Source organism: Pleurodeles waltl, chromosome 12 (assembly GCF_031143425.1).
Source record: "Pleurodeles waltl isolate 20211129_DDA chromosome 12, aPleWal1.hap1.20221129, whole genome shotgun sequence".
In the NCBI taxonomy this organism is placed as follows: domain Eukaryota; kingdom Metazoa; phylum Chordata; class Amphibia; order Caudata; family Salamandridae; genus Pleurodeles; species Pleurodeles waltl.
The window spans coordinates 345,371,851-345,379,631 of NC_090451.1; positions in this window are offsets into that span (position 1 = coordinate 345,371,851).

Genomic DNA, 7,781 nt, shown 5'->3' on the forward strand with positions numbered 1-7,781 from the left:
CCCTCTCACTGCAGAAAAGTGCAAATGACTTATTGTAATCTGGCATTCCCAGTGCCGGGACACAACGGAGATTTTCTCCCAGCTCCAGGAATGCAATCAAGCAATTGTTATCACAGGGTATCGGATCACACACATCTTTGTGTGTCAGCCTCTGCAAAGGCTTGGTGACTAGGGAAAAGTTGGTTATCCACTGGCGAAAGTAGCCCACCACTCCAAAAAAATCCTTACTTCTCTCTGGGTAGTTGGTGGATTCATTTCCACCATTGCTGAAAACCTCTTCTGTGACACTTTTCTTGCTCCTTTCTCAATGTGATGTCCGAGATATTCAAACTCTTCTGACAGTACTGCAACTTCTTGGGGACATTATATTTCCATTCCCAGCCAGATGGTTTAACAATGCAATAGTGTCTTGATTCTAGTCTTCTTGAGTGTCCAATGCCACCAGTAGGGCATTCATATATTGGACCAAGACTGAGTTTCCAGGCACAACCAAAGACTCCAGGTTCTTCTTGAGAATCTGATTAAAAATGGAGGGGCTCTCGATATACACTTCTGAGACTCAGCACCATGACAAAACATGACTGGCAAATCAAAATGCGAAGAGGAACTGACTGTCCTCATGCAACGGTATCAAAAATAAAGCCTGACACAAATCAATAACCAAGAACCACTTGACTTCAAATGGAATCTGAAACAAAATCACAGCTTGTGTTGGTACCATGAGACAACAGAGAACAACAATGTTCCTCGTTTTTCTCAGGTTTTGGACACCACCCCATTTCTCACTGGGCTTCTGGAAGCCCAGAATGGATTAATTGCATGTACCACCCCTAATCTCCTTCAGGACCACTGTTGTATCATATACTCAATCTCTGGAGTAATCCCACCAATCATTTCAGGTGTTAAATTATACTGGGGTGTTCTTGAGGTATCCAGTATTTGGTTTCACTGTTATTCAAATGGGTTCAACACCTTTGATCATCCTGATGTCTTTTCCTGAAAAATCCCAAACCTCAGACCTGACTGCATCCTTAAACTCTGGTGGTAAATCATCAATGGTCAGCATGGTAAAGAATGTAACACAAGAATCACCATTGATTGACTGAAAGATGACATCTTCATCATGTATTTGCACCTCTTTACCTTTCGGTGTGTAATAGATGACACAATTTAATTTACAAAGGAGACCTTTTTCCAGAAGAATCAATGGACTAAAATCACATACCAGAAATCTGTGATCCTCTTCAAAAGTTCAAAAGATCCCATTCTCACAGGCACTACTGTCATTTCTTAGGTGGTCATTTGTTTATTTGCAACTCCTATAACTTGGATCATTTTCCCTGGGAGTGGTAGATCTGGAACTTCTACAGTTCTCAAAGTAGAATGAGTAGCACAGGTATCAACCAAAAATGACATGGGGTGAACATTCACTTTGCCATCTCTGATTTTTTAAGACTGTGATAAATACGCAATCTTCCTCTCCCCTCAGGCACCCCTAGACTGACTGATCAGAGCCATAGCTTTAGGATGCCTCAAACCTGGGGTACTGTTGAAAGGGATTATTATTCTAGAAGGCATTTTGATTCACACTCTGGACCTTGTTTGACTTAAATCTGGGACCGCTGGCATTTTTCTGTGGCTTCAGGGCTTGGGAAACTGCTTCATGGGAGCTTGTGGTACATCAAAATTCTACATCCTCCGTCTCTGCACATTTTGCATCTATATAGTGTTGTTGCTCTGGGGCTGTGTAAACCATGAATTTGGGAGTTGATTTGCAGGATTAAGATGACATTCCTGCTTCTAATGCCCCAACTTGTTGCAAAAGTGATAAGGATTGGTTATCTTCGGGTATTTACATCTATCCCAGTACTGGGATCAATCGGTGTCTCTCTGCCTCTTCCTTGCATTTGATGGACTCCCTGTTGATATATCACCTTTCATAGTATTGACATTCCCTACAAAAGGCTGGGTCTGACTACTTCTGACAGCTTTCATCAACCTCTCATTCAATTTCCTCTGTTTCATTTCTGTCTCATCACTACAATACTTTGCATATCTCAAAATCTCATCAACTGATTTATTTTGCTAACAAATCAAATGCTGTTGAATTATCATGCTAAGTTCGGGTCTTATCCCTGTCACAGACCTGGGCACAAAATGTCCCATATCCTTAGGCTCAGTGGTCTCTATTCCACTATATTGCTTAAACACTTACAACAACCTCTCATAATACGCATGCATATACTCTTTGCGTTCTTGGGTAATTCTGTCAATCTTGACTCAGTCAATGTCTTGAGATGGTGCCTTTGCCTTCAAAAAGGTTATCTCTTGTAGATACTTTTTCGTCACCAAAGGTGAAGGACCCTTTGTTGAGGAATGTCTCATTGGCTCGTCCTCAGGCCATCCTCTGGCTACTTTGCACAATGTCCACAGGACACTCGGAACCACTGTTGTGGAATTATTTTATGTATGAGCACACTTATTTTACCTCATGGCCTGTGCCCTTTTATCTAGTTCATTTTATGTATTCCTTATTATAATTTCAGCATGGCTTCATTTTAGCAGTGATGTTTTATTATTTTTATCAGTTGTCAATACACGTAGAATATGTTATTTGTTTTTTACACAATATGTCATCTTGTGCTCTGCCCAAAACATATGATAATTTACTGACTATTACCTGTCCAAGAGTACGATGTCTACCCTACTCAGAAAAGATGCATTATCACATCAGTGCAGTTCTCAGAGCAACAACACATATTGTTATAAAACTACACGCTGCCACTAACCAGGTTAGGAGGGAACATTCAAGCCACACTTCTGACACTGTAGCATGTCAACGCAACACTACTGAACTTGGCCTCAATGCTCCAACCACTTAAGAGGACTACCAGCAAACCAGCAGGCAACCCCCTGCTTATTATTCATGCATGGGGATAGGGCTTCCTTGCAGAGACTAGTACTGGCACATTAGGGCTAACACTGCTACTGCTCTCATGTCAAATTTTAGTAGTACAGGTAGGGATTTTAGATTCACTAGTGTGACAGGATGTCACAATGATAATTGTGTTGTGTTTCATCTTTCTAAGAATCACAATTCATGCCTCTTTACATAGAACGCAGTTGCTTCACTAAATATATTGAACCAAATCCTGCTTCTGTTCTTTGCATGTATGAGACCTATGTAACTGAGAGAAAGGGGTAAGATCTCTTCTACCTCGATCTCCCTGAGAAGCCACATACGCCCTCATTATGACATTGGCGGTAAATCCCACTTACCGCCACGCTGACTGCCGCCACCGCAGATATCCGTTCACCATATTATGACACACACACACCAATCCATCAGTATTCAGCCACATACACAAATCCACCACACCAAAGGTCAGTGATAAACTGGCGGTCTCAAAACCCACACCATTACACCAACAGACCAACACCCATCACATTATGACCCACGAATCACCATGGCAGACACTCAATGGCGGTAAGCCATTGGCGGTACATACCGCCATGCTCAAAATGGACACACACAAACAAAACAATAATTCAAACAACACACACCTGACACCCATACACATACCACACCCACGCCATTATAAAACACCCACCCACATTACCCACAACCCTTTACGACAATAAAGCATTGCCACCAGAGAGACACCAAGACCACAGACACAACTATTGAAACCTATACACCACTCACGGCCCCCTCATCACACACCCCAACACATTACCCAACATACCCTCACCTACACGCCTCACATAACACCAATGGCACCACAAAGACACCCCTGTTTCACACAGGAGGAGCTACGGGTCATGTTGGAGGAAATTATCGGGTAGAGCCACAATTATTTGAAGCACAGGTGCAGTAGATATTGATAGCTAAGAAGATGGAGCAACGGCGGAGAATTGTGGACAGGGTCAACCCCATGGAACACCACTCAAGGACTAGGGATGGCATCAGGAAGAGGTGGAATGATCTACAGGTGAAGGTATGTTCCAATGCGGCAAGACACCTGCTCATTGTACAGAGGACTGGTGGTGGATCCCCACAACTCACAGCATTGGAGGAGCAAGTCTTGGCAATCCTGCATCCTTAGGGCCTGGCCGGAGTAGGAGGAGCACTGGACTCTGGTAAGTCAACTCTCTACTACTACTACTACTACCCCCTACATGCATGCCATCACATACCCCCACCCTCACCCTCACACCCATCACTCCACCACTTCCCACACACACCACGATCACATCTCACTCATCCCAATGCCAAGCCCTACATGCTCTACCAATGCATGGACACCACTCACAGCCCTACATGGACACTCATCACTACAGCATGCACACTGTAGGGAATTAGCTATCCCACCATACACCAACATACATGAGGGAAAGCTGCCAGGAAAAATACCAAAGAGGCCAGGCCATGGATGCACAATATGTCAGACACAGGAACCATAACACATCATTTACCTCCCCACAGGTACCCCAGCCAAAGTCAGCGGAGAGGAGGTGCCAGCACTATCCAGTCCCCCAACTGAAGAGGCCCACAGTGATGACAGCAACTCTCGTCTTCAGATCTGGATGACCTACCTGGCCCATCAGGGACCTCTGAACAGCCAGTTACCCAGGCCCAGTCACAAACCACCACAGAGCCTCCCCCATCAGGAAACACTACCACAGCACCCACCCAGCGTACCCACAACTCTGTCCCCAGGACACATCAATCAGCAGTGTGTCCACCTCTACAGGGACCCCAGGCCACACCTCATACCCAAGACAATCAGGGACCTGGGGTCAGTGGCAGTGGGCACACGGTTCAGGGTACAGAGGCACAGGCCAACAGGGAAACTGGGAGGAGTGCTGTGCACCAGGGGGAGGACAGGCCCAGGGAACCGACTCTCCAGGAGGCACTTGCAGAGATCCTGGGAGCCTATCAACATTCCCAGGACACGATGGGTCAGATCCTAGACAATGTGCAGGAGAACAGGCGGCTGCAGGCGGACAGTACCAGGGGATCAGTGATGACTTGTAGGCCATCAACAACACCCTGGTCTCCATAGCAGACATGGCCAACATTATGAGGGAGGCAGTCTCACACCAGTGGGCCCCTGCCACTAGCCAGACATCTGAACAGCCTTGCACCTCCACTGCCGCTAGTGGCCAGGAGGCCCCGCCACAGGACTCACAGGCCACTAGCAACCCTCCCCCTGCAGAAGGTGAACCACCCTGCAAACATTCCCAGACAGAAGACAGTCACACTTGCCAAGACCACCGCCAGTAAATGAGACTCTCCTGATTGTCACCCTTGTGTGTAACTCAGACACCCTGTCCACCTTGAACTGCCATTGCACCCCTTACTATGTCCCCATGATCAATGCACCTGTGCTACAAACAGACTGGAACAATACCCTGGACTTTCTTCCATCATCTCTCCAACCCATTGAACTTTCCCCTCTTTTTCTTAGCACTTCAATAAACACCCTTTGAAAAAATGCCTCGATCTTGAGTATGTCATGTATATCAATTATGTGTTCATTGAAATAGGTACAAACATTTTAATTCTGCTGTACAGAAAATGAGCATAGATTTATGACCTGTAGCTGGCTGCAGTGATCACACCAGGAGTATATGTGAGGTCACCAACATCTGCAAAATGAATTGCCAGAGGGAACAGCAATTGGGCATAGAAGTGGGAAATATCAGCATGCCAGTGACAGACAATAAAACAAATGTCATTGAAATGTGAAGTAACACTGTCCTACCTTTGTCATTGGAAGTTTTGTCTGACGACAGGTGTTCTGCTGTCCTCATCCTCATTCTCTGCCTCCTCATCCTCACTGTCCACAGGGTCCCACTGCTGGCACACGGGCATCTCCAGCCTCCTCCTCCTGCAGGAATGGGACATGGCGTCTGAGGACCAGGTTATGTAACATGCAGCATGCCACCACTATCTGGCACACCTTCTTGGGTGAGTAGCACAGGGATCCACCTGTCAGATGGAGGCACCTGTACCTGGCCTTCAGGATGCCAAAGGTCCTTTCAATCATCCTTCTGGTTCGGACATGGGCCTCATTATAAAGTTCTTCTGCCCTTGTCCTGGCATTCCTCACAGAGGTCAGCAGCTATGATAGGTTGGGGTAACCAGAGTCACCTGAAATATTGAGGGACAACATTTAGCCACACACTATCCCATATGGCCCACACTATACCCACACACCAACATATACTGGGTGGGAACCAGGGTTCACCTTTTAGCCACACCCTGTGCCTCTGTAGTTGGGCCATCACATTTGGGATGCTGCTATTCCTCAGGACAAAGGCATCATGCACCGACCCTGGATATTTAGCATTGACATGGGAGATGTACTGGCCCGCAAGGCACACCATCTGTACATTCATAGAGTGGAAACTCTTATGATTTCTGAACACCTGTTCATTCTGGCGTGGGGCACAAATGCTATATGTGTTCCATCAATCAGCCAAATTATGTTGGGGATCTGTCCCATTGCATAGAACTCGGCCTTCACTGTGGCCAAATCTTCAACCTGGGGGGAAACAATGTAGCTGCACATGTCTTTAATCAGGGCAGACAGCACTCTTGTCAGCACAATTGAAAACATTGCCTGTGACATTCTTGCTGCCAAGTTCACAGTCCCTTGGAAAGAACCAGTTGCCAGGAAATGGAGAACTGATAGCACTTGCACAAGAGGGGGGATCCCAGTGGGGTTATGGATACCAGATATCAGGTCAGGCTTCAATTGGGCACACAGCTATGTGATTGTGGCCCTGCAGTCTATAGGTGAGGATAATGTGCCTGTCCTCTAGTGTTGCCAAGTCCACCAGAGGTCTGTACAACGGGGTATGTCACGGGGGTATGTCTCCATCTCCTATTCATACGCAGTGTTAGAATCTAAGGTATAGAAGAGTGAGGAGCCGGTCACAAACTGAACAGTGGAGCTACAACAGAACTTTGCATCCTGTTAACTTGTAATGGGTCAGTGTGATATGTCCAGTATGTCCTAATATCACCAGTGATGCAGCAATTTTCAAGGACCTGCCCCCCCAAAATGGCGGCCGCATGTCCTGTGTGGAGGGACAGGTGGAAGTGAGGTAATTCCGCTGATATTGTGTGCCATTGCGGGCAGGGGTCAGGAACCGCTGCGCTACTCCTCATTGGTTATAATTGGGCCCTCTGGGTTACAGTGGCCAATGGTGAACTAAGCCGGAGGTGACAGTATGCACTGCCGCGGACGTGACCGCCATGATCTACCTGATTCCTCTTTTGCTACCTGACCTTCCACAGGAGAGGACCTATACTGCATGTGCTGCTGTGACCTGTGTCTGGAACCGACCATGGCCCTTATGACCAGGGAAAGGGCCCCAGCCTTCACATCGGAGGAGTTGGAGAGACTAGTGGATGGGGTCCTCCCCCAGTGTGGACTGCTGTATGGGCCTCCAGACCAACAGGTGAGTACACTGTGGGCACGATGCATGTGGCATGAATTCATGGAGTTGTGTGTCATAAATGGTGGGAGGACCTGAGACACTGGGCATCGAAGACGGTGGAGGCCCAGCGGGGGATGGCCTCCCAATGAGGAAGGGGTGCCCATCTAACCCTGACCCCTCTGGTGGCCCGCATACTGGCGGTCGCCTATCCAAATGGGCATTTTAAGGCATCACAGCAGCCACAAGGGTGTCAGTACAGTGCCCATCATTACAACTTACGAATGGTAGGGTGGTATCCGAGTGGGGTATGTGGGTCAGTGGGTGCCCCG